General features: G+C 41.9%; 2 long non-coding RNA genes across 2 annotated transcripts in view; one reads left to right on the forward strand and one right to left on the reverse strand.

The window, feature by feature from the left end:
* Positions 1-15201, forward strand: part of LOC134733598 (uncharacterized) — a 50650-nt gene extending 35449 nt beyond the window's left edge. The window contains exons 2-3 of the long non-coding RNA XR_010117228.1: positions 14781-14895; positions 15181-15201. This is a non-coding gene — a long non-coding RNA (uncharacterized lncRNA). The remainder of the gene's footprint in view (positions 1-14780; positions 14896-15180) is intronic.
* On the reverse strand, positions 224-14813 carry LOC134733599 (uncharacterized). Its single transcript, XR_010117229.1, has 2 exons — positions 13907-14813; positions 224-531 (listed from the first exon to the last, which is right to left on the reverse strand). It is a non-coding gene; the product is annotated as an uncharacterized lncRNA (long non-coding RNA).
* Positions 15202-27100: the final 11899 nt, after the last annotated feature.

A 27100-nucleotide genomic window follows, 5' to 3' on the forward strand; every position in this document is an offset into this window, starting at 1 on the left:
ACAATACAGCCAGTAAAATGTCCCCCTGAACTTTGTGATTTCCATTACATGCGAGGAGCTGTTGTGCTATCAAAGCTGTTCAGCTATCCTAATGCTCTTCTGCTCGTAGGTTCCATAACCTCATGCATTTGAGAAATACCACATAGTCCCTCTCTCTCCTGAGAAATTCACAATGGAAATTGACATATTAATGCAATGAGAGTCCTACGGCAGAGAAACACGATTAACACGCAACTCCTTTAATATGAAAGAACACTTTACATTCCACCAAACGAGCGTTCTGCAGAGCATGTTTTAAGAAACATTGGTTTACAGCTTTTTTTTTTTAATTTTTATTTTTTGGTTTCCCTAACGAGTTTTCAGTTCTTGTGCATTTCTATGAGTATATTCATAAGAAATTGAGCCACGGAGGGAAATTTGTTGTAGGTGCATCCAACAGTCTGGTGTGGATTTAGCCTTTCTTCTCTGTAGCCCGTGAGTCTGGCAGGTTTCCAATCATAGAATCCTTCTTCTGCCTCCATCGCAAGGTTGCTAGATAAAAAAATTAAGACACCCAGTTGAATTGTAATTGTGTATAAGGAATGAATCTTTTTTTTTTTTTTTTTTTTTTTTTTTTGAGACAGAGTCTTGCTCTGTTACCCAGGCTGGAGTGCAGCGGCATGATCTTGGCTCACTGTAACCTCAGCCTCCCGGGTTCAAGAGATTCTCCAGCCTCAGCTTCCTGAGCAGCTGGGACTACAGGTGCCTGCCACCACGCCCATCTAATTTTTGTATTTTTAGTAGAGATGGGGTTTCACTGTGTTGGCCAGGCTGGTCTCGAGCTCTTGACCTCAGGTGATCTGCCTGCCTTAGCCTCCCAAAGTGCTGGGATTACAGGCATGAGCCACCGTGCCTGGCCAGGAATGAATCATTTTTTAGTCCATACTTACACTGCATTTTTGTTTACTAAGCCACCGTATCATTACGGTGGATGTGCACTCCAAGGCTGGCCAGTCATAGAACCCAATTTCTCTGATTCATAATACCTGTTCCAGAGGTTTCTGTCCTACCCAAGCTAGGTTAATCAGACAATTTCCCCTGCAATTCCTGATTAGGTGCTGGAAGGAAAAAGGATTTACTTTTCATATCACAAAGCCGCAAGACTGTTAGTCAGTGACTGAGGACAACCATCTTCCCCTCAATGTGGAGAAAAGTTGTCCCTGGAAGGTGAGGACGAGGCCGTCACTTACAGAGAAGCAAACCAGGAGTTAAAAAGAGACAGAGCTCTCACAGTCTCAATGATGCCCCTGGATCCAGTCCTGCCTAAAACTAGTCCTATCTTTAATTTGCCAGCTCTACCAGCCAATACAGCTGTCTTTTGCTTTTTTTTTCTTAAGCTAATTTGAATTGCAACCAATATGGAAACATTATCTGGCACCTCTTTTCTGCTGTCACATTCCTACACATAATTTAACACTTATTTACCATCTACTCTATTCCAGGGCTTGTGCAAGCAATTCCCCTAGTCCATCACCTGGCACGTAGGGCCACCCAGGTCACTACCTTGACCTGTATGGCACCGCAGACTCATGGAGCCAGCACTTCCTCCAGGGGCCCTTCCACCCTCAGCTCCCCACATCTCGCCGTTCTGAAGTCTGGATGTGAGCAGAGTCCTGAAGGATCAGCACGCTTTGGCACAAACCCCAAGTAAAAGTAGCGGAAGTGATTTTGCTGTAAACCCTCTCCCTCCTGATAGCTATCAATGGAATATGGAGAGGTTCCTGCCCACAGCTTGTTTCTCACTTAGAATGCTTCACAGTGGAGTAGCTCTTTGACAGCAGCACGGGAATGAAGTTATGGGAATCTCTCTGGGGTATTGTAATGGATGCGGGGCCAAGTCTTCCTAGTTGGAGGTGCTGCAAGTTATGTAAGAAATGCCGAGTGCCTTGTGGGAGGAGGCCACTGATTCTCTCAAAGATAGTCACTGGAAAAAGCCAAACGCTTCTAATATTCTGGGACTAATAACTGCCAAAGGGTTCATTGAGTGCACATTTCTGTCCCTAGTGTACATATGATATTCAAAAAGATGTTAAGGCCAGGCACGGCCGCCCATGCTTTTAATCCCAGCACTTTGGAGGCTGGCTGAGGCGGGCAGTTCACCTGAGGTCAGGAGTTCAAGACCAGCCTGGCCAACATGGTGAAAACCCATCTCTACTAAAAATACAAAAATTAGCCATGCGTGGTGTTGGGCACCTGTGATCCCAGCTACTCGGAAGGCTGAGGCAGGAGAGTCGCTTGAACCCTGGAGGTGGAGGTTGCAGTGAGCTGAGATTGTGCCACTGCGCTCTAGCCTGGGTGACAGAGACCCTGTCTCAAAAAAAAAAAAAAGTTGTTAAGAATAAATAACACGGAAACAGTGTTTTTGTTCTGGGACTGACATGGCCCTGACATAGCCTCTTCTCTCCTCCTTTTTGCTTTTTTTTTTTTTTTTTCCTAATTTAGTGCATTTGGACAGATCTTCTCTTTTTTCATGTATCTTATGAACCAACTGTTATGAATTATCTGTGAGCTATTTTTGTGGATGAGGATTAGGATTTTTTCACCTCTGTATCCCTAGAACCTAGCATGGAACCGGGAGCAATAACATTTGTACAGCAATACATTCTTTAAAACAACAATTTCTCAAATCTCTGTTCCTGCATTGGAAGTTTGTTGGAGGTGTCTGGCCTCATACGTGTATATAGTGCGGAAAACTATTGTTTCTTGGTATTCATTCCCCTCTCCCGTCTTTCTACCATCCCTGAATTTTGATAGAAGATTCTTCAGGTGCTGATACCAATATTTAGCTCCATGATTAGAACGTGTGATCCTGCTCAGCCAATCAGCAGCTTACAGCTTCCTGGCTATGGTGATTGGTTCCAGGGTAACCACATGACTTAAGCCAGTCCAATTACAGTGAATCTCAGGTGAGAATCTCCAGGTGGGAATGCTGGACCATAGAAGCTCTTTTCTTCTGAATGCTGTGTTGGGTAGATACTAAGCCTTAGACTCCTGTACACGGTTTGCTAGTGAGAGAAGCCAAATGGAGCTAAGAGATTTGCAGAAAAGCAGAGCTGCAAAACTGCTATCCCAATGTATTTTCAATCCACATTTGAAATTCACTCTAATTCTGGACTTCTCTGTTGCAGAAGTCAATGAATTCTCTCTCTTGTTTATGTTAAAGAAAGTTTGTTTATCTTTTCATTACTTGGAACATGAAGTTTTGACTGATACACAGAGTTCCTCTTTATTCCCCATTAACCTTTTCCTGAGAGAGCTACTGCTGAATATTAAGTCAATCTTTCCAGTTGATGTGATTGACTTTAGCTGAAGGTGCAGTCTGCCTTTTCATCTTCTAGGAATATCCCCTACCTTTTCTGTAATCCAGCCTGTCAGCATTTATTGAACACCTACTCTGTTCTAAGCCCTCAGCCAGATGCTCTGAGACATCCCAATAATAACAAAGATCATGTCTGTAAGGTGCTGGAAATATAGTAAAATGCAATGGCCTAAGAAATCCAGGCTCAGCTGGATGTGGTGGCTCGTGCCTGCAATCCCAACACTTTGGGAGGCCGAGGTGGGAGGCTTGCTTGAGACGAGGAGTTTAAGACCAGCCTGGGAAACACAGAGAGACCCTGTCTCTAGAAAATATATACTTACTTATATATATATAATTAGCCAGGCATGGTGTAACATGCCTATAATCCTAGCTATCTGGGAGACTGAGGTGGGAGGATGACCTAAGCCCAGGAGTTTGAGGCTGCAATGAGCTGATTGTGCCACTGCACTCCATTCTGGGTGACAGAGCGAGAATGTCTCTGAAAAAAAAAAAAAAAAATAGAAAAAACAGAAAAAAGAAAAAAAAAATCCATGTTTGCTTTGACTCCAGTTTGCTGTGTGATCTTGGGCTAATCACTACCCCTCTCTGGGCTTTAGCTTCCCATCTACAAAATGAGGGCAGTGGTTGACAGTTCTCTAGAATCCTTTATAGCATTCACATCCCACATCTCTGTGTGCAAATAATTTAAATAAACTCGATACTGTGTCTGGTCAAAATAGATATCTTCGGGCTTATTTATGTCACCAAAATTTGTTAAGAGTGTATATATTCTAGGAGCTAGAGAGAACGTGGTGAACAAAACAGAACAACACCTGCTTTCTTGGAGCTTACATTGTGGTAGGGAAGGCAAATAATAATTATCTTTGTAAACTATAAATTGATCTTCATTATTCCCAGACTCTGTATTTGTGAATTTGCTTCCTTGCTAAAATTTATTTGTAACCCCCAAATCAATACTCGTGGCACTTTCACAATCATTCACAGACATGTGCAGAGCCCTGAAAAATGTTAATCTGGTGATGAAAACATTCCTAGCTTAGGGGAAACAGGGCAACACTCTGCCATCTTGTTTCAGCTGTCATACGATAAACAAATATCTTTTTTTGTAGTCTATTTAGTGCTATATTTGTCACATTTGTGTGCTTTTTCTTGGTGACTTTGCTGTTTAAAACTGTTCCCCAAATAAATTGTAGAAGTGCTACCTTGTGTTCCAAAGGCTGTGACATGCCTGAAGAAGGACATACATGTGTTGGATAAGTGTTGCTCAGGAATGTGTTACTGTACTCTTGACTGTGAGCTCAGTGTTAGTGAATCAGTATATGTTACATAAGATGCCTTTAAACACAAATATACAAAAAACAAGGTTATGCATTGATTGACTGACAAAAATGTTGTGGTCAGAGGCTCACAGGAACCCAACTCTGTATTTCTTTTAGGAGCCATGGCTCGGGATTGGCTAATTGGGAGTTGGTGGTGACTTTACTGAAAATAACAAGAAGTGACTATGTACAATGTCACTTTCTTGTTATTGATAAATAAGCCTGAAACTATCTATTTTGACCAGACATAGCATCAAGCTTACTTACATTATTTGCACCCGGAGATGTGGGATGTGAATGCTAGAAAGGATTTTAGAGAATTGTCAACCACTGCTCTCATTCTGTAGATGGGAATCTAAAACCCAGAGAGAGATAGTGATTAGACCAAGATCACACAGCAAACTGGGGGCAAAGCAAGCATGGATTTGGTAAGAGCTGTAGAAAAATGCAAATCACGGAGGCAGAAAAGGAAGTTTATATTTTATTATTTTCAACCTTTAGTTTAATTTTATTTTGTCTCTGTCGCCCAGGCTAGAGTGCAGCGGCACAGTTATAGCTCACTACGGCCTTCGATTACTAATATCAGGTGATCGGAAGTCTGTAGTTTAAAAGGATGTCAGAAAAGTGTGTCCATGCAGAGGAAAGGGCAAAAATGAAAACTCTGGTGGGAGTGTGTTTTCATGTTTGAGGAGCTGCCTGAGGCTGCGGTGGCTGGAGAGGAGTGAGCCAGGGGGACAGTGGGAGAAGATGAGATTGATGAGATGGTGAATCTTGAATGACAGACCTGCACAGTCACATTCATCTCCTTCCTGGGTAGAGGTTGCTGGGAGTTTGAGAGGTTCTTTCTTGTTGCAAAGGTCCTTGAACTTGAGCAGTAAATTATCCTCAAAGTTCCATTAGCGCACCTTGGCGTGGTTCTCTCCTCAGATGCCCTGTGCCATGTTCCTCCTGAGAAGTGGCTATAAATAACCTGAGATTCTGCTCCCATCAGGGAAACAGTGCCTGGCGTTGTCTCCCGGACACATTAATAACCACCCTCTTCTCGCCCCCAAATTACTCTTGTTATGAGGCAGCTTTGCCACGGGTGTCTTCTAATTATCATTTAATCCCAGCACTCAAATGTCCTGTTATTCACCAGGCTGAGCTTCTCCTTAGTGATGTCAAAGGGACATTGGGTTTGGTTGAAATTCCAGGCAAATACCTTTTTCAGACAAATGCATTGCATGGGAATTTGTAGATTGTATTTTTGGTCTAATTATCTGAATTCATCTTTATGATGGATACTTGATTATATATAATTTGGGCAAATTTTGTGCAAAATCTCACATTCAAGTAGAATGCAAGAGATTTGAATTCAAGTTTTTCCACCTCCTTAGGGGAGAGGAAGGAAGAGGGAATTAACACTTGTTGAAGAATATTCTGTTTATTCACTTATTCTTCATTCATTATTTCAATATTTATTGCACACTTACTATATGCCAGGCACTGTTTTAAGTGCTGGGAATAGACTAGAGTACCAAATGGTACACTCCCAAGAAAGTTACAGTCACCCCTCAGTACTGGAGGGGATTGATTCCAGGACCCCAGGAGATATCAAAATCCACAAATGCTCTAGTCCTTTATCTAAAATGACATTGTCTTTGCATGTAAACTATGTATATTCCATATACTTTAAATCATCTCTAGATTACTTATAAAACCTAATACAAGGTAAATGCTACACAAGTCCTTTTATACTGTATTTTAAAAATTTATATTATTTTTTGTTGTTATATTCTTGTTTTTATTTTTTATTTTTCAGAATATTTTTGATCTGTGATTGGTTGAATCTGAGGAGGGAGAACCCACAGATATGGAGGCCTGATTGTCTGTTTATTTATTTTATTTTATTTTATTTTTTATTTTTTTGAGACAGAGTCTCACTCTGTCGCCCAGGCTGGAGTGCAATCGCGCGATCTAGGCTCACTGCAAGCACTGCCTCCCGGGTTCACGCCATGCTCGTGCCTCAGCCTCCCTAGTAGCTGGGATTACAGGTGGCCGCCACCACACCTGGCTAATTTCTTGTATTTTGTTTAGTAGAGACAGTGTTTCGCCGTGTTAGCCAGGATGGTCTCGATCTCCTGACCTCATGATCTGCCCACCTTGACCTCCCAAGCTGATTGTTTATTAATCAATTAAGTGAAAAGTGGAATGATACACTAGTTAAGGCATGGAACTCTGGAGTCAGACTGTTCAAATTCCAACCAACCCTGGCGCCTACTAGTTGTATGAACTTGGGCAAGTCATTTAACCTTCCTGTGCCTCAGTTTCATCTGTTAAATGGGAAATAATAAAAATACCCGAGTCACCACTTATTTAGCAGAATGACTTAATATTTAACATGTTTAGTACAAAACTGATTGATGGTGTTTGGTGAGAGAAATAAATAAACACACGTCCTGAAGGAGGAATTGAGGGAGACCTGAAAGGGTGGAATGGGAAACTGGCTTTGTCTGGTTAGGCTAAGTGCTTTGCATAGCTCGTGTCATCTATATCTGTCTAATCTCAGGTCCGACGATATTTTCTCTCTTTTGTTTTTCCTAACAAATGAGGAAACTGAGAGCCAGCAGTGTAAGGTTGTTTGCCGCTGAGCATATAGAGTAAGATCTAAGTAGCAGTGTGAGGAACTGAACCTAGATAAGATTTGATTCCCAAAGTCCTACCTCCCCAGGCCAAACTGCACTGTGGGGCTGACAGATAGATAGTTATTTTACCTGTAAATACAAAATACCTTTCCCCTTCCCTCCATCTAAGTAAATGGGACAAAGGGCTACAGGAAGAGAACAAGGGAGTATTAGTCTAGTGGGTAGCCTTAAAGCTCAGTGGGGCCAATACTCACTTTTTGCTCCACTATGACAAATGGCCACAATATGTTTGCTCGCACTTTGGGTGGAGTGGGGAACTTGCTACCTCCCCAGGCAGTCCATCTTATTTGCAGACCTCTGGGTTTCTCTGAGATGCTTGTTGTACAACTTCTCTCTCTTGCTCATTTTTAAACCAACTTGATTGCTTGTTCATTCAAAATTGTTTCCTCTCATGTAAACTCCATGTATCCTTGTTTTCCTGGTATATAAAGGAACTGCCAAATGTTCTCAAATTTAGGTGGAAGAATGTGCTCTCTTTCCTCTTTTTTTTTTTTGGAAAGCTCTGAGGGAGGGTATACCATCTTTATTCATTATCAAAAAACGCTTCTATATGGAAGTCAGGATTAATGTTTATAAGCCCAGAAAAAATGTTGTGTTCATGATACGGAAAAAATGTTGTGTTCATGATACAGTTTTGTACAGGTAGATTACTTTGGGGATAATAATAGTTAAAATTTATGAAGTGCTTATAACCAAGCACTGTACTAACAGTCTACATAGGTTATTTGCTCATTTAATTCTCCCAACAACCCTAAAGACTTTGATTATCTCTGACTAGTAGATTTGGAAATTAGGGCCGAGATAAGTCAGGTTCCTGGTCTTAGTTAATACTAATTTTATACCAGAAATCTGATGTTTGAAGTTAATAGAAAGTCCAACTCAAGTTGCCTTGAACGCCAAAAGGGATTTATTGATTTGGGTAAATGAATATTCCACAAGGAGATATGGCCTCAAATGGGATTTAATCCAAGGCACAAGGATGTTTCCCATCTCTTCTCTCCACCTTCTTCTTTTCTTCCTCACTCTAAGGGTAATGCCCCTCATGATTCAAAATGGCTGCCAGGAGCTTGCAGGAGTCCTTTGTATTTCCCACATCTTCTTTTAGGTGCAACCTGGGGCATTAAGAAAACAAATGGGCCGAGCACGGTGTCTCTTTGGGAGGCCGAAGCAGGTGGATCACCTGAGGTCAGGAGTTCGAGACCAGCCTGACCAACATGGTGAAACCATGTCTCTGCTAAAAATACAAAAATTAGCTAGGTGTGGTGGCACACGCCTATAATCCCAGCTACTCGGTAGGCTGAGACAGGAGAATTGCTTGAACCTGGGAAGCGGAGGTTGCAGTGAGACAAGATTGAGCCACTGCACTCCAGCCTCCGTCAAAAAAAGAAAAGAAAGAAAAAGAAAAAAAAAGGAAACAAATGTGAGAGCTCTTGTGTCACAGAGATTTTACTGTGATTTTTTTCATTAATTTATAAGAGTATTTATAGCAAAAATAAATACGGACTTATAGCATACAAGTCCTCTGTTTCCTTATCCCCATGCCGTTCCCTGTAGTTATCTCAGGTAGGCATGAAAGATGTTTTTTTTAATCTTTAGCAAATAGATCTCCTATCTCATTGGCTCACATTTTATTAGGTTTGAACCAATCAGAATGGCTTCCTGAAGTATGTGGCTTGGTTTAAGCCAATCAGAGCCCACCCCTGGAGGTGAGGAAGAGACTCTGTATGTAAGAGGCAGAAGATGCCCAGCCAAAACCTGTGCTTTTTATTACCAAGAGGAAAAAGGAATAGATGCTATTTTTTTTTATACTTTTTACTTCCCCCCCAAAATAGAGTAAGCATATTCTCCCAGAACACTCAAAGTTGTGGTCTTGCGCTACTTTAGAGGACCTGGTGCATGCTAGATTTTAATAGGATTTTATTTGTAATCCTTTACAGCCATGACTGGTTTATTTTGGGTCACAATGAGATGAGGATCATCATCTGGTTTGGATTCTGATGTTTCTGGGCCTCCCCAGTTGGAAAATTTTATGCAGCCCCTGTAATAGTGGAAAATATGCTCAATTGTAAGGAGTTAATTGGCGCTAACTAAAGCACAGTGAACAATTTGGTGGTGATTCACAGGGAAAGGATGGTTAAGGTTTAACAATGAAGCCACAAGAAATTTTCTTTAGAATTCAGTTGCACGATTTTTTTTTTTTTTAAATAGCAACTCAGTTATTCAAAATCGTTGTGCCTGGCTCACAAGCCAGGAAATGCTCAAATGAAAGCACGTGTTTTGGTTCTGGAGTTCCAATCTAATCTTTTCTCTCTGCTATGGTAGTGGTGTTTTAGACCTGGTGAGCACTTAGGCTTTAAGGCACATGGACACAAGATCGAATCGCTGCTCTACCTTTTTGGTAGGTGGGTCTCTGTCCTCTCACCTGTAAAATGGAAGTGGTTAGTGGTAGCTACTGCAGAGAATTGTGGTAAAACTTAAAACGGATCATGTAAAGCACAGTGCCTAGCGTAGAGTGAGATAGAGCGTTCAATAGTAGTTGCTAACATTGGAAGTGGTAATAGAAGATGGTGGAAAAATATCTGACATCTTAGTCAAGTAATCTACCCTCTCGATGCCTCAGTTTCTTTACTTATTGAATGGGGAAACGAATAGTCCTACTTTATGGAGTTGCTGGGAAGAGCAAGTGAATTAAAACACATCATTCAATGCTTGGCACACAGCAGGTGTTCAGAAAGCAGGTTGTGGTCCAGTGGTTCTCAATCAGGGGTGATTTTGTCCCCCAGGGGTCATTTGGCAATGTCTGGAGACATTTTTTGTTGTCACAACGAATGGAGGGTGCCACTGGCATCTAGAGTGTAGAGGCCAGCAATGTGGCTCAATATCCCACAGTGCACAGAACAGGCTGCACAACAAAGGATTATCTGGCCCAATAGATCAATAGCGCCTGAGGCTGAGAAACTCTGATACAGTCAACAGCCTGAGCATGGTCATCTTTTGCTCCTTTTGTGGCTTTTGTAACTTCTGCTTCCCACAGAGAATTGCTCCCTTGGGACAGAGGCCAATTATTAGAAGTGAAGAGAGCTAGCCTGGCCGTATGAAGTGGGTCTGGCTATTCTCACTTAAAAAAAAAAACTGTTTAAAAATACGACTTAAAAAAAAATCTCATTATTCTAAAGCACCCAAGGCTCCACCACCCCCTGGGCTAGTCTTTTCAAAGCCAACCTGGGTTTAAATAGCAGCGTCATCCGTTGTGACCTTGAGCAAGTTGTTACTGTTTTTATCCTCACTTTACTCAACTGCGAAATGGCGATATTAATACATTTACCCCCAGGGTTGTTTGAGGGGATGAAAAGAGTTAAGGTAACAAAAGCACTTGCCATAAAGCCTGACGCCATAGAAGGTGCATGAAGACCACTGCCATGTGTTGGTGGTTGCTGCCTCTGAAATGGCATGTGACACCTGCCCTTCCCACCTAGGTAGAAGCTTAAAAATACAAACGGAACGTAGACAGGAAGGCATTTCCTCCAAGGTCAAAAGAAATCACAAATGGAAGGATGTGGTTAATATTAATTCTTGGGCTGATGAGGAACCACCGGGGAGACTCCCTCTGGTGAGGATTTCATGAATTTCAGGAGAGCAGATACAGCTCCCTGCAGAGCCTGAGCTCCTCGCCCTTGGTTTCTCTGAAGAGATTAACACCAGACCTCTCATTCTGGAGAAGCCTGCATCTTATTTTCCGACTACTTCATTTATTCCACGACAACTGATTTTCTATTTTCTAGCACAAAAAACACAAAGCTGAAGCAAAATGCATTCCCAACTCTTTGTCATTTTTTTTTTTTTTTTCAGATGAAGTCTCGCTCTGTTGCCCAGGCTGGAGTGCAGTACCGAGATCTCGGCTCACTGCAACCTCCGCCTCCCGGCTTCAAGCATTTCTCCTGCCTCAGCCTCCCCGGTGGCTAGGACTACAGGCACCTGCCACCAGGCCTGGCTAGTTTTTGTGTTTTCAGTAGAGACGGGGTTTCACCATGCTGGACAGGCTGGTCTTGAACTACTGACCTTGTGATCTGCCCACCTCGGCCTCCCAAAGTGCTGGGATTACAGGCGTGAGCCACCACACCCGGCCTCAGCTCTAATATTAACACTTCCTTGTAAACACGATCTAAAATACTTCCCACTTCTACAGTAATTTCCTAACAGATCACCCTGTTTTATTGTCTTCATAACCTGTAATGGTTAATTTTATGTGTCAACTTGACTGACCTAAGGGGTGTCCAGATAGCTGGCAAAAAATTATTACTATTAGAGTTTTTTTTTCTTAAATATAAAAGCAACCTATTAGTTTTCTGGAAGATCTTATACTTACACTCTAGACTTTGCACAAACCATGACGAATATATTTTTTGTTTGTTTTTAATTGTACATATTTATGGGGTAGAGTGTGCTGTTTCAATACCTGTATACATTGTGCAATGAATAAATCAGGGTATTTACCATATCCATCACCTAATACATTTATCATTTCTTATATAAAATACTGTTAACCATAGTCATCCTACTGTGCAATAGCACACCAGAACTTTTTCCTCTTATCTAACTTTGTACCCATTGACCTACATCTCTCCATTTCCCTAACCTCCTACACTCCCAGTCTCTGGCAACAATTATTTTACTTTCTACTTGTAAGAGATCAGCATTTTAAGATTCTACATATGAGAGAGATTGTGTGGTATTCGTCTTTCTGTGCCTGGCTTATTTCACTTAACATAATGACCTCCAGATTCATCCACATTGCTGCAAATGACAGGAATTTTCTCTCTTTTTTATGTGGCCAAATAGTATTTTATTGCCTAAATGTACTATATGTTCCTTATCCATTCATTCATTGTTGGACACAGGTTGATTCTTTATCTTGGCTTTTGTGAAAAGTGTTGCAATTAACATGGGAGTAAAAAAAAAAAAGAAAACCACAAAAAACAAAAAACTGAAAAACTAAGAGCAAGAGCTTTGGAGTCTGTCAGAATGGGGTACAAATTCTGGTTGTACTATGAATTAACTGGTACTTTACCCTTCTGAGGCTAAGGTTTTCTTATCAATAAGATATATAGATAAACATACATATATTACATACAATATATCTAGATATATAGATCAGATACATATTATTATGTATATTTAATACTGCACCATGCTATTGATTGAGTTAAATAAGATAATACGCTTAGTCAGGTAGTAGGAACTTAGCAGATGCTCAAAGAGGTGTTAAGTGTTAAGCCAGAATTTGCAATGGAGACTGCCTGACTCTAAATCTCATACCTTTTACACTTAACACTTTCATGTCCATGGGGTTGCTACTTCCTCCCTGTAAAATTGTGCCATGAACACTTGAGCATCACTGGTGGAAACAGCATTGGGAGTGTGCGGAGTGATGCCCCTGGGAGGTAACAAAATCACAGTGCTCAAGATCAAGGACTCTGGGGTCAAATCCCAGTTTTATGCTGGGTGGTCTTGGTCAGGTTGTTTAACTTCCTTGGACCTCAGTTTACTGGACCATAAAATGGATATCATAATGAACTGACATCATAGTTCATAGTTTCGTGCAGATAACTGAATTAAATGCAGTCATTCAAATATTTCTTCAAGGTCTTCTATGTGTCAGTTACTCTTCAAGTGTAAATACAATGTCCCCTCTTCAAGAGCCCTCCCATGACCACTGTATTGAAAATAAACACACCTCTCTGTTGTTACAGTTTATATAATGACCATCTAACATTGCACCACATTGTACTGTATATAATTATCTTATTTTCTCTGCATCCCACACCCTATCTACCTTTAGGCATAAGAATGCTTTCAAGGAGGCCAGAGACCTCACCTGTCTTGTTCTCTGCTGTATCTCCAGCATCTTGCACAGCACCTGGCAGAGTGTAGGTGCTCAAAAAATATTTGCGGAATGAATAAAGGGAGAAAACATTGGAAATCAGTATGCTGCAGTAAAAACGGCAAAGGCAAGCTCTGGAATCAGACAGACCAAGGTTAAAATCCCTATAGGAGTTGCTAAGCTGGTAGGGTGTAAACCCAATACTGTCCATGGCCATTGATTCCATTCGAACCTGCCTGTCAATAAAGCCAACCTATGGGGTGAAAGTGACAGAGACGCTCTCAGTTGATGCTGCTCAAGCCCCAAAACCTCCATCCCTGACGTTGGAATACTTCTTGAATTTTCATTTCATCAGTCAATGAATACAGCAAATCTCCCTATTGAGTTCAGTTGCTTATTTTGATTTAAGCAAGTTAACTTACACCACTTGTAGTCCAAAGAGACTGGATTGAAACACATGTGCGTTTTGCTGTCCCTGGGAAATAGGGGTGAGGCAACAGAACAGAAAGGATAGCTCATTCAGCGCAAGAGTATTCAGCATGCTTATTTTTTGTGAGTCCCACAATCACACTTCAACTCAGCACTGATTGAAAACACAGCTGTGAGCTTGATCTATCCCTGCTCTGCCCTCTAGGGGCTGTGTGATTTTGAGTGACTCACTTACCCTGTCTGAGCCTTAGCTCCTCACCTATACAACGAACAGGATGTTATCTGTCCTATAGGAGCTTTCTGATGATTCCATGTCAGGATGGTTGTGAAAGTTCAGTGCCTGGTGCATGGCAAGTCCTCATCCCCTTGCACCTAGTTAGTCATCTCATGTTACAGTTTTCTGGGACTGCTGTGACAAATGACCACAAGCTCAGTGGCTTTAGACAACAGAAATATATTATCCCACAGTTCTGGAAGCCAGAAGTCAGAAAACAAGGCGTCAGCAGGGCCATGCTACCTCTGAAGGCTCAAGGGCAGAATTCTTGCCTCCTCCAGCTTCTGGGGGCTCCAGGTGTCCCTTGGCTTATGGCAGCATCACTCCAACCTCTGCCCCCGTCTTCACATGGCTCTTTTTGGTGTGTGTCTTTGTCTCTTATGAGGATATCCATTGGGCTTAGGGTCCAAAATCCAATATGACCTCACCTCACTCTTTACCTTAATCATGTTAGCAAAGACCCTATTTTCAAGCAAGGACATATTCTGAGGTCCTGGATGGACATAAATTTGAGGGGCAACATTTGACCCAGTATACCCCATGAATGAAAAGTCCTGCCGTCATGTCGAATATCCTCTTATCGTTTATTCTGTGAGTTTATTATCCTCTCTGAGTGACTGATCTGCTCACATGGATGAGTTCCCATGAATCATACTCACTCTTTAGAGGACTCTCCCTTTTCAACAAGAGTTGAGTTCATGGGTGATTCAGCCTTCCACAACCTTGCAAAGGAGATTCTGTCCCCGGAAACCCCACCTTTGAGTGTGTTCATAGAAACAGCACAGTAGTTAGAATCAGATATTTCATGCATTTTAACTGTGTGCTCTTTTCTTAGAAGAGTCATTTAAATGTTGAGGTCTTCAATTCCTTGCACTCTAAAATGGAGATTCTGGTAATAAATTCTGGCTGACCAAACAAGATTGTAAAGAGGACCAAATGCTTCGTAAATGGTTTGTAGACTGCAACAAAACTTTGTAAACTGTTAAGGCTGGGTTCAGGCAAAGGCGGGGGTGCATATTTTGTGGGTCTATATATGGATTTCTTGGCTCTCACACAGTTTTTAAATATCTTAATTTAAAATTCTTTAGGCTGGGTTCCCATTCTCCAACTCATCATGTACTACATTACTCTGTTTTTCTCATTCACCTTTTTGCTTGGATTCTGGAGCCACTACTGTTGATGGCCCCTGGAGAAGAAACTGTCTTGTCTGGGACCAATAACCTTTACTCTTTGAGCATCATCACCAGAACCTGCACCCAACAGCACGAAGTGGCTCCTGCTTCTGCTCCAGCCAGGAGGGGAAACACAGATGCAAAGTTACAATATAGAAAAATAACACACAGCTTGTCGCCACTGAGTTCCCCATTGATTTTGCTTCCCAAAGATTCCTGAGGAATCTGGACACCCGGGTAGAAGGTCTGTTTAGAAGCCACAAGTGATTGATGCCAACGAATACGTTCAGGGCTACTGTCCTCCTTTGGTCAGCCTGCATTTTAGTGGTTGGGGATGAAAGCCACAGTGTTGGAAAGAGACAGCAAATGAGATGGCGAGAACCTGGTAAGAGCAGAAGATAGTGAGGAAATATATTTTAACAAAAATGGGGATAGCAGTAATAAGTATTAATGACCACCTACTTGAACCAGGCACTGTGATTGACACTTTACATGCATTTTTCTCACTTAATGCTCACTATGGGAGCATCATTACCCTAAATTTAAGGATGAGGAATGTCTTACTTTGGGCTCCCCAAACTTGGGTTCAGAAGAAAATCCTAAGATAAGGATTCAAGTCAGGTATTTTAGAGATGATTCCAGGAAAAATCAGTAGGGGAGTGGAGAATGAGACAGTAAAGAAGAGGCAGAAATAAAGAGTATATTTTAAAACTCATTGCAATTGAGAGCACCTGAAGCTTAATTCCACTGGGAAAATTTCTGAGAAACAGTGTAGGCCCTAAACCTCAGAGCTATCCCTGTGATAGGAAAGAGAGCTGGGGTATTTATATATCAACTCACGATAGTCCTTGGCTGAGGGCTGCACTTCTAGCCTGCCAGATGGGTGGACAAATTGCTTTGGTGCCAAAGAAAGTCCTCAGGCATTGAATTTGGAGTTGCAAATTAGGTTGGTCTGCATTGAAGTTATAAGAGTGAGGGAATACGAGGGAGCACCAAGAATGTCTGCTATAAGGAGGTTTATGTGTGTGTGTGTGTGTGTGTATATGCATGTATGCACATGCATATGTCTGTATACATACACACAGTGTGTATACGTATACACTGGACATGAGTTGAAAGGATTTAAGCGCTGGACTGAAAGTAAGACTGTTGCTTTTGGAGTCTTTGTCATGAAGGCAGACATATGCACATGTATGTTGATCACAGTATTCTATTCACAATAGTAAAGACATGGAATCCACCTAAAATGTCCATCAACAGTGGACTGGATAAAGAAAATATGGTACATAGACACCATGGAATACTATGCAACCATAAAAAAGAGTAGGATCATGTTGTTTGCAGCAACATGGATGAAGTTGGTGGCCATTATCCTAAGCGAATTAACACAAGAACAGAAAACCAAACACGGCATGTTCTCATTTATAAGTGCCCAAACACTGAGTACACATGGACAAAAAGAAGTGAATGATAGACACCAGGGCCATCTTGAGGGTGGAAGGTGGGAGGAGGATGAGGATTCAAAAACAGTCTATTGGGTTCCATGCTTATTACCTGGGTGACAAAATAATCTGTACACCAAACCCCTGTGATATGCGATTTACCCATGTAGATTGCACACATACCCCTTGAACCTAAAATAAAAGTTGGAAAGTCAAATCAAAGCAAATCATGATTTTATTCAAAATAATAGCAAAAAATATTAGATTAAAAGCCCTTAAATTTCCGGTGAGACTTATCACATGACATGCTAACATCAACAGAATGTATTGGTTAGGGCCAAGCATAGTGGTTCACACCTGTAATCCTAGAACTTTGGGAGGGCCAAAGCAGGAGGCTTGCTTGAGTTCAGGAGTTCAAGATCAGCTTGGAAAACACAGTGAGATCCTGTCTTTATATATATATAAAATTTAGCCGGGTGTGGTGGTACACGCCTGTGGTCCCAGCTACTTGGGAGGCTGAGGTAAGAGGATCTCTTGAGCTTGGGAGGTCAAGGCTACAGTGAGCTGTGATCATGCCACTGCACTCCAGGCTGGGTGCCAGAGTGAGACTCTTATTTCAAAAAAATAGAAAAATACTGCATTTGTTGCTGGACCTTATCCTCACTAGATAATCTCTTCTGACCCTCATCATGATGCCAAAGACCTCAGAGAACATTGGGACTCATGTTCAGAACAGGCCCCTCGAGTGATCACCTTCCAATCGTCAAAGTTCTGGCTTTGCAATTAACTCATTGAAGGCATTCTGTTTCTCAATATGAATCTACATCCTTTTCTTATCATCTCTTTACATATTTCTCATCCAATAGTGTTTTTTTAATCCAAAAAAGATTGTGTTATTAAAGTTTTGTGTGGAGCTGTGATTGCCATTCTTAGAACTGAAGATGCAATCAAGGGGAGAGAATTGATGCCTCATAATTCAATGAATGGATGTGCTTCTGTGGTAATTTCTTCAGTAATTACTTGTGTAAACTATGTGTTTCTGTAATTGAAATGCTACAGTGTGGGGCAATTTATCAAAATCCATAATTTATTACAGTTTTTCATCTCGTTTCTTGGTTTCTCTGCTTGTCCTCATTAGAATGTTGCCTCCTGACCAACACTTCAGTCCATCGTAACCATTTAGACTAGGAAGCAAAAACAGACATCACCTTTGGAAAAAAGGTTCTGATGAACTTAGTTGAAAGTTTAAAATCCATTTTCCAAAGGACACAATGGTTATTTTTCTTTGCTGTATGTATTTTATGACAAGCTCTAAGATGTGATTTATGAAATGGCTTTGAAGAGATTGTCTACTTCAAGTGTTTGGATAATAATACCATTTTTCTTTTACTGTTACCAAGTATTCTGTATGTCTCATGTTTATACAAGCCCGAGAAAAGAGGCAGGGACTAGAAAGTGTATTTTACCAGCAGAGGACACGCAATTACAGAGCAATTTGAGAGAAAACATGTCTCCTGACCTGAGCTATTGCTTTGAGGCCATGGGACCATGAGAGGGGACAGCTTTTTAGTCCCATTCCAAGCCCCTGCTAACGCCACCCCAGTAAATTCAGGAGCTGTCCTTGGTTTTCACTACTCTTTCTAGTAGATCACAGAAAACAAGCAAAGCAGTCTGTGGTGTTTGAAGAACCCTAAACTCAAAAACAATTGAAAGAAAGTTTAGAGAAACTTCAACAGTCTAACATATTTTTAAAACAAAATTTACTTATTTTATCGTCATCAAAATTAAACACAAAAAAGATGAAAAAAGTAGAAAACACCATTTTTCTCCTCTGTCCAAAAGATAATTTACTAGTGGTAAAATATTTTGACATAGTTTCTTTTAGTATTTTTTCTCTGCATAATTTTTATGTTACTTAATATTGTTTCATATTGCATAACTTTAAAATTTCCCCGTGGCATTCAACATAATCAGAAACATAGGTTTAAAGTTTTCTTGAGGTTTCTGAGATATAATTTACATATGGTACAATTCATCCTTTTTGGTGCATAGTTTTATGAATTTTGACAAACGTGTACCATAATCAAGATACAGAATAGTCCCATGGCCGCCAAAATTTCCCTCGTAAACCTTTGTGATTAACTCTCGTCTTCATCCTCAGTGCCTGGTAACCACGAATCTTTCTTCTGTTCCTCTAGGAATACATCAGTTAATGACTGCATAATACCACAATAAGTAGTTACACCATAATTTTCCAAATCATTACACCCCTATAAAATATTTCGTTTATTCCAATTTTTTCTTTTTAAAATTTTTTTCTTTTTCTTTTTTTTTTTTGAGGTGAAGTTTCATTCTTGTCACCTAGGCTGGAGTGCAATGTTGTAATCTCGGCTCACTGCAACCTCCGCCTCCCAAGTTTAAGTGATTCTTCTGCCTCAGCCTTCTGAGCAGCCGGGATTACAGGCACCTGCCACCACGCCTGGCTAATTTTTGTATTTTTAATAGAGATGGGGTTTCACCGTGTTGGCCAGGCTGGTCTTCAACTCCTGACCTCAAAGTGATTTGCCCCTCTAGGCCTCCCAAAGTGCTGGGATTACAGGCATGAGCCACCACACCTGGCCCTTAAATTATTTTTTCTAGTATAAATTATACTATGTTAAACATTTTTGTGCATATATGTTTTCCAGGATTTTAGGTCATTACCTTATTATGAGATTCCAGAAGTGGAGCTGGTATGGCAGACTTATGAAACATGTTAAACTTGACTCAAGAACCAGACACCAAATTAAGATCCTTGATGCTGAAAGTCCAGAGAAACTAGTAGAGGAGAAAGACTGTGGAATTTGGAGTAGCAGGACAACATTAGTGTTGGATCCCAGCATTTCTGATCACGCCACTATTCTGTTTAGCCATTAATAACTTCTCAATGACCTCAGAAAAGACGTAACTGTTTGACAGTTAAAATCTTTTATTATCTAACTATGTCTATTTCCACCTCCACATCCTGATCTATATCTGTAGCTATATCTATGGTATATTCTATGTGCCTTGTACTTGCACATGGTGCAAGCTTCTCTCATGGTTCCTGTCTTTGTACATTTTTGTTCTTCTTTCTGAAACACCTTCTTCCCCTTCCAGTGTCTTCTTCTTTGCTAGTCGCTTTAATCATTCTGCAATGCCGAGATGTGCTGGGTGCCCTCGCTTTGTGTGTTCACAGTTCTTTATGCTTATGTCTATGTTAGGGCTCACTTGTTTGTTCTTATACTCCACAATGATATATTGAGAGTCTACAATGTTCTGGGTACTATAGACATGGCAGCCAATGAGAGAGATAAAATTCCTGTCAAAGGAGAAATGCCATTCTCACTGGGGAGGAGAGGATGCTGCAGTAGAGATCTAAATAATGAAAAGTAGCCACAGGGATATGCAGAGGAAAAGTTATTTAGGCAGATAGAAAAACAAACGCAGGCCAGGTGCGCTGGCTTACGCCTGTAATCCCAGCACTTTGGGAGTCCGAGACCGGCAGATCACAAGGTCAGGAATTCGAGACCAGCCTGGCCAACATAGTGAAACCCTGTCTCTACTAAAAATACAAAAATTACCTGGGTGTGGTGGCACGCGCCTGTAGTCCCAGCTACTCGGGAGGCTGAGGCAGGAGATTTGCTTGATCCTGGGAAGCGGAGGTTGCAGTGAGCCGAGACTGCACCATTGAACTCCAGCCTAGGTGACAGAGTGAGACTTCGTTTCAAAAAATAAATAAATAAAAATAAAAATAAAATAAAAAAAATGCAAAGTCCCTGAAGGATGAAAGTTCTTGGCCTATTGGAGGAACAGTACAAAGGCTCAGTGCCTGGGGTCTGGTGAGTAAGAAGAAAAGTTATAGGAAGTGAAGCTGTAGTTAGCAGATCCAGAGTATTTTAGGTCTTGCAGGCCGTGAACCAGAGTGGGCATTTTATTGCAAATATGATGGAACAATTAGAGCTTTTTGATTAAGAGAGTTGTAAGATATGATTTGTGTCCTAAGAACATTATTCTGGCTTCTGGGTGCAGCAGAGGGGAAATTATGGAATAAAGACTACCAAGAAGGAGGCCAGGACAGCCTCATGGGCATGAAACAACAGGGGGCCTAGACCGGGGGCAGCAAACTTTTTCTGCAAGGAGCCAAACAGTAAGAATTTTAGACTTTGTGAGCCAAATGGTTTCTGTCACAACCACTCAATCCTGCCATTATAGTGTAAACACAGCTGTCGAGAATAAGTAAATGAACGAGGGTGATTGTTTTCCAAGAGCAGGTTGCTGGCTGGCTTTGGCTCAATGAGCACAGTTTGTGGGTCCCTGGCTTAGGCTGTAAGAGTTATAATGAAGGGAGTAATAAGTGGCCAGATTGAGCATATATTTTGGACATGGAGTGGGTTTTCTCCGAGAAATCAAGATTTCTATTTTTGACCTAAGAAATTTAAGATGCTCATCAGATGTCTACATGAAGATTTTGACTTAGGAATTGGAGAGTTGAGTGGGAAGCAGAATTTTATTTATTTATTTTTTAAGACGGAGTCTCGCTCTGTTACCCAGGCTGGAGTGCAGTGGCACAATCTCTGCCCTCTGCAACCTCTGCCTCCTGAGTTCAACCAATTCTCCTGCCTCAGCCTCCAGAGTAGCTGGGATTACAGGCACGCACAACCATACTGAGCTAATTTTTGTATTTTCAGTAGAGAGGGAGGTTTTACCACGTTGGTCAGGCTGATTTCCAACTCCTGACCTCAAGTGATCCACCTGCCTCGGCCTCTGAAAGTGCTGGGATTACAAACAGGAGCCACTGCGCCCGGCCGGGAAGCAGAATATTGTGGAAAGGTTGGCAAGCAATATTAGTTCTGGGATCATCAACATATAGGTGATATTAAAATAATAAGAATAGATGTGGTCATCTAGGGAAAGATTTTAGAAGGCAAAGATAAGGGGAGAGGAGAAAGGAAAGGAAAAGAGAAGAGGGGAGAAGACAGGTCACGCTAATGACTACACCTTGGAACATTTCAGCACTTAGAGGTTGATATATGAGGAAGATCCAGCAAAAAAGACTGAAGGAGAGTTCCCCTGAAGAAGACTGTGGCATCTTTAAAGTCAGGGGCACAGCGTTTTCACACAGGGAGATGTGGTCAAATGTGTCAAAGATTGCTGACAATTCTTGTAAGAAGAGGGTTGAAAATTAATAATTAATTTTGGCAACTTGGAAGTTATTAGCCATCTTGATAAGAATAGATTCTGTGGGCCGGGTGTGGTGGCTCACGCCTGTAATCCCAGCACTTTGGGAGGCTGAGGCGGGTGGATCACGAGGTCAGGAGGTCGAGACCATCCTGGCTAACACGGTGAAACCTTGTCTCTACTAAAAATACAAAAAATTAGCAGGGCGCCGTGGCAGGCGCCTGTAGTCCTAGCTACTCAGGAGGCTGAGGCAGGAGAATGGCGTGAATCCAGGAGGCGGAGTTTGCAGTGAGCCGAGATCACACCACTGCACTCCAGCCTGGGTGATAGAGCAAGACTCTGTCTCAAAAAAATAAGAAAATTGAAAGTTACCGTAGCATGCATATAGACTTACAGAAATAATCCACAAAGAGGGGGAAATTGATGCAGAAGAGACGGGGGACAATTGAAGCAGTGAAATCCTTGAAGAAGAAGGGGCTTTGCATAAATGGAGGGGTTGGCCTTAGATAGACAGTCCAGCCAATGCAACAGGGAAGGTAACAATTAGTCCCCACAGAGGCTTGTGTATTTGGGGGTGAGGGTGGAGTGATGAAGAGGTCCTTATACGAGAGGATGGTCATCAATTTTCTAAGGATTGGAGAAGCATTGGAGGTAGGGAGAGAAGACACCAAGTAGTCATCTTGGAAAAATAGAAAGGCAAACTTTCTAGGGAAACAGCGGAACTTTTCAGCAGGACTGTGTTCATAAGGGTAAGGAGAGGCCAGGAAGCTTAGTGTATGTTTTCTCCAATCATTCTGAGCTGCCTAGGCCTCAGGCGCAGAATAGGTGAAGTACTGGGTTTAATCTAGACGTGGCTTGCCTGGGGAAACAAAACGGAGAGGAGATAAGAGCGTTAAAGGTGTCCCCAAGTAAGATGACATAGTGCTTGACTCTGAATCTAAACTGTGTGGGGAAGAAAGTAACAGCAGACAAGAGATGATGAGTAATGAGGTAGTCATGGGGGACCATGGATTAGATGTCTCATTGGTGGAGAAGAATGATCAGATGAAGGGGCCTCACAAGGGTGAGCGGGAAAAATAAGAGGGTGTAATTGGAGAAAGAAATGTTTAGGTTTGAGATCTTGGATCTGATGCACTCAAAGTCCTACAGAGTAATGAGGTAAGTAAGAGGCTGAGGTGGGGCAGAAAATCAGACTTTTGGAGGTAGGGGGCAAAAGACCTGAGAAGCGAGGGGATTGGATGGATAATTTATGTGGATATTAGAGTCACGAGGATGGAAGACAGGAATAGCAGTGGACAGGAAGGCAGTGATCCAGGTGCTGGAATCTTCAGGGAATGAAAGAGTGAGTGTCTGGGAGATCAGCAGAAGACTCTGAAAGCAGGATTGTGGATGGTGAAGGTTTGGCATGGCCTTGCAAGAAACTGAAATGTTGGAAGCAGGAAGGAAAACAAATTGTCAAGAGGCAGCCAAGTGAAGCAAGGGGGACACTTTCTCAACTTTTGGCACATGAGGTAAAAACAATAACTGCTCTCAGAGGATAGTCATATTTTAGTTAGCATACACACACACACACACACACACACACACACACACACACACACCCCTAGTGTTATTCCATTATACTGGCAAGAAAACTGAGGCTTAGCGAGATTAGGCAACGTGCCCACAGCCACAGGGCAGCAGCTTGGATTCAAGCCCAGGTCAGTCTGAGTCTGGAACTTCTGCTCTGGTTTGGTGTGATTTGTGGCTCTCAACACCATGCTCCATTCAGTTTTGCCAAAGTTTACTTCCTCCAGCTGTGCTTCCTCTGCTCTTATCCCTGTATCCCCCTCTTTCCAAGGTTATCACCTGAGGTTACCCAGAAGCCTGTGGACATTTGCAGCCTGATCCAGGGCTGAGCTTGTCCCAGAATCCTTGAATTTGTTCTTGGGGGTTAACAACCTATACAGGGGATTCACTTCTCCTCCATCCCATTTTCTATTCAGAGCAGGGATAAGTTGCTAATGACAACTGGTTTTTATTCTCTTCGTGCTGACAGGGAGATAATGAGTCATATTGGCCCAGGTTATGAAATGAAGCCCTGGAAGGGAGTTATCATCAGACTCTTGAGAGGGGAGAGCAGAAAAGGGGATTTAAATTCAAGCGTTAACTGCCGATTTGGTTGGCATTCAATCTCCTTAAGTCTTTCTTCTTCTTCGTGTCATCACTAAATGAGACAAAGCAGGCAGCTGGTAAATGGGAGAAAGGTATGGAACTGCTCGAGTACTGTGATAATTCATCTTTAATAGCTTTCATTTAGGCTCTGTGCCACACACTGAACATGAATTGTTCTAAATCCTTATAATAATTTTAAGAGGTGAGTATTCCCTGCCCGCCCCCACCATTTCACAGGTAAGCAATTCAGTCCTGGTGGGATTACGCATCTTACTTGAGATTGCTCATACATGTCTGACTTCAAAATCGGTCCCCTCTCCACCTCATGGTGATCGCTCCTCAGGGACCCTGCTAATTTGCCTTGACTTTGTTTAGCAGCTAGAGGGAGAAAGGGAGGCCAAACCAGAAGGTCAAATAAAATTTCTTTGTGATCTTCTTTTTCATATCATGGACTCTAGTACTTGGCTGCCTAGGTTTAAAGATCACCTACCGGCTGTGTGACCTCAAAAAGATTACTTGACCTCTCTGAACTGCGTTTTCCCCATCTGTAAGATTGGGGGAGTTATTGTGAAAATTAAACAATTTAAATATGGTGAGCACTTAAGATATGTGTCTGGCACATAGGAAGTATTAGCTGTTACTTTTATTGTGGCTGCTGTTGTTTTTATTATTGCTGGTGTGATGGCATTTGTGTTAAAAGCTAATCATTTTTGGTGCCCTTACTGGGGTCCCAGGTTTGACTGGGACAAGCGATTTACATGTGGTAACTTAATTAACTCTCATCAGTTAGGATACTTTTGGATACAATAATTGAAATTGCAACCCCAGCTGACTTAAATGAGAGGTTATTCATTACTGCCTTCAACAGGAAACTCACAGGTAAGGCAAGTTTCAGTGGAGGTTGATTCAGGGCATCAATGATGATACAAGGCTCCAGGAAGCTCTTTTTATCTTTCTTCTCTGCTTTACTCAGTGTTGTCTTTACCCATAGGCTAGTCATGAAGTGGGTGAAATAGTCCCAGGCATCATGTGGAAATCAGACAACATTCAGAAATGGAAAAGAGATTCCTGGAGAAAACTTTTCCCAGAAGTCTCTAGCAAGCTCCTGTTCTTGTCCCATTGGCTGAAGTTGTGTCACATGCCCATTCCTGAACCAATGGAGGGGATGGGATTTTCTCCAGACCAATCAGGTCACCGTTGGAGCTGAGGGTCGGGTTGGCCTCCCGCAAGCGTCTGCCGACCTGGGAATGGTGCTGCCTGAAGGAAATCATGCTTCTTCTGTAAGGAAGGAAGAAAGGGAAGTGGTTCTGGGTGGGCAAAAACAAGGTGCCTAGGGTACGCTATAGGTAGGTGGTGTTGTCACAGTGAACCCAAATATCCCAGTAAGGGCACAAAAAAATGATTAGCTCTTATCACGGATGCCATCATACTTATTGTCATTGCTACCAACAATGGTAGAAACAACAGCAGCCACTATAAAAGCAATAGCTAACACTTCCTATGTGCCAGACACAGTCTTAAGTGCTTACCATATTTAAATTTAGTCCACAGAAGAACCCTATAAAACAGAAGTTCTAATCATCTCAATCTTACATATGGGGAAAATGAAGTTCAGGGAGATCAAGTAATCTCCCTAAGGACACAGAGCTGGTAGGTGATTATTTATTTATTTGTTTGTTTGTTTATTTATTTATTTATTTTTGGAGACGGAGTCTCACTCTGTCACCCAGGCTGGAGTGCAGTGCCACAATCTTGGCTCACTGCAACCTCTGCCTCCCGGGTTCAGGTGATTCTCCTGCTTCAGCCTCCTGAGTAGCTGGGACTACAGGTGTGCACCACCACGCCTGGCTAATTTCTTTGTATTTTTAGTACAGACGGGATTTCACCATGTTGGCCAGGCTGGCCTCGAACTCCTGACCTCAAGTGATCTACCCATCTTGGTCTCCCAAAGTGTTGGGATTACAGGTGTGAGCCACTGCACCCAGTTGGAAGGTGATATTTAAACACAGGCAGCCAAGCACTAGACTCCCAAAAGTCTGTAGTAAGCTTCTGCTCGTCTCATTGGCTGCAGTATGTCACATGCCCATTCCTGAACCAATCAAGAGAATAGAATTTCCTCCAGATCAATAAGGTTACCTGGAGCTGTGGGTGGGGTTGGCCTCTCACAAGCATCTGCCTACCAGGGAATGGTGCTGCCTGAAGAAAATCATGCTTCTATGAGGAAGAAAGAAAGGGAAGTAGATATGGGTGGGGAAACACAGGATGCCCTATAGGTTGGTGGTGTTTTTTCTGTTTAACAAAGAAGGAAACTGTTGGTGGAAAAAAACAAACACTGTCACATATTGCAAGGAGGTTTATTCTGAGCCAGTATGCATGACTGCAGCCCAGGGAAAACACAAACCGAAGCAGCCTTGAGTAAGTGGTCCCAAGGCAGTTGGACTGTAACTTTGTGTTACACATTTCAGGGAAGCAGAAGTTACAAGCAAAGTCATAAATCAAGGCATGGAGATTATGCATTGGCCCCAGAATGGTGGGATATCTTGAAGTGGAGGTTTACAGGTCATAGGTGGGTTTGGAGATCCTTTAATTTGCAAATGATTAAAGGAACAAAGCTTTGTCTAAACACTTGGAGTCAGCAGAAAGGAATGTTTAAGTTACGATAAAGTCAGCTAATCATCATGGCATGCTATGCCAGGGTTGGGTTGCAAGAGCAAGACGCAGTACAATCCAGACTGACCTTTTGGGGTGTGTGACTTAACTTTTGCCTGGCATGGATTTAGGTCCTGTTTATAATTTGATATCTATTGCCACAAATAATCCATTCTATCAGACTTATGATTGCTTTTTGAACATTCACTCCGGTTAATTGTTGTGTCCAAACTGCAAAACAGAGGGGATGTCATGAGGCATGTTTGACCTCCTATTCTGTCATGGTGGGAACTCAGTTTTTCAGGTTTTCTCTGGGTTCCCCTTGGCCAAGAGGGAGTCTGTTTAGTCAGCTGGGGAGCTTAGGATTTTATATTTTATTTACAAAACTGGAGGTCTAAAAAGTTAAGTAAGTTTCACAGGGTCATCAAATCAGAAGTGAAACTTGCCCCTGACTGTGTCTTATCATCATATTCTTTAGGGCCATACTAAAACTTTATGGGGTATGGAAAGGAGCTGTGACCACTTTTATTGAGCATATG

This window comes from Symphalangus syndactylus, chromosome 18 (genome assembly GCF_028878055.3).
Source record: "Symphalangus syndactylus isolate Jambi chromosome 18, NHGRI_mSymSyn1-v2.1_pri, whole genome shotgun sequence".
NCBI lineage: Eukaryota > Metazoa > Chordata > Mammalia > Primates > Hylobatidae > Symphalangus > Symphalangus syndactylus.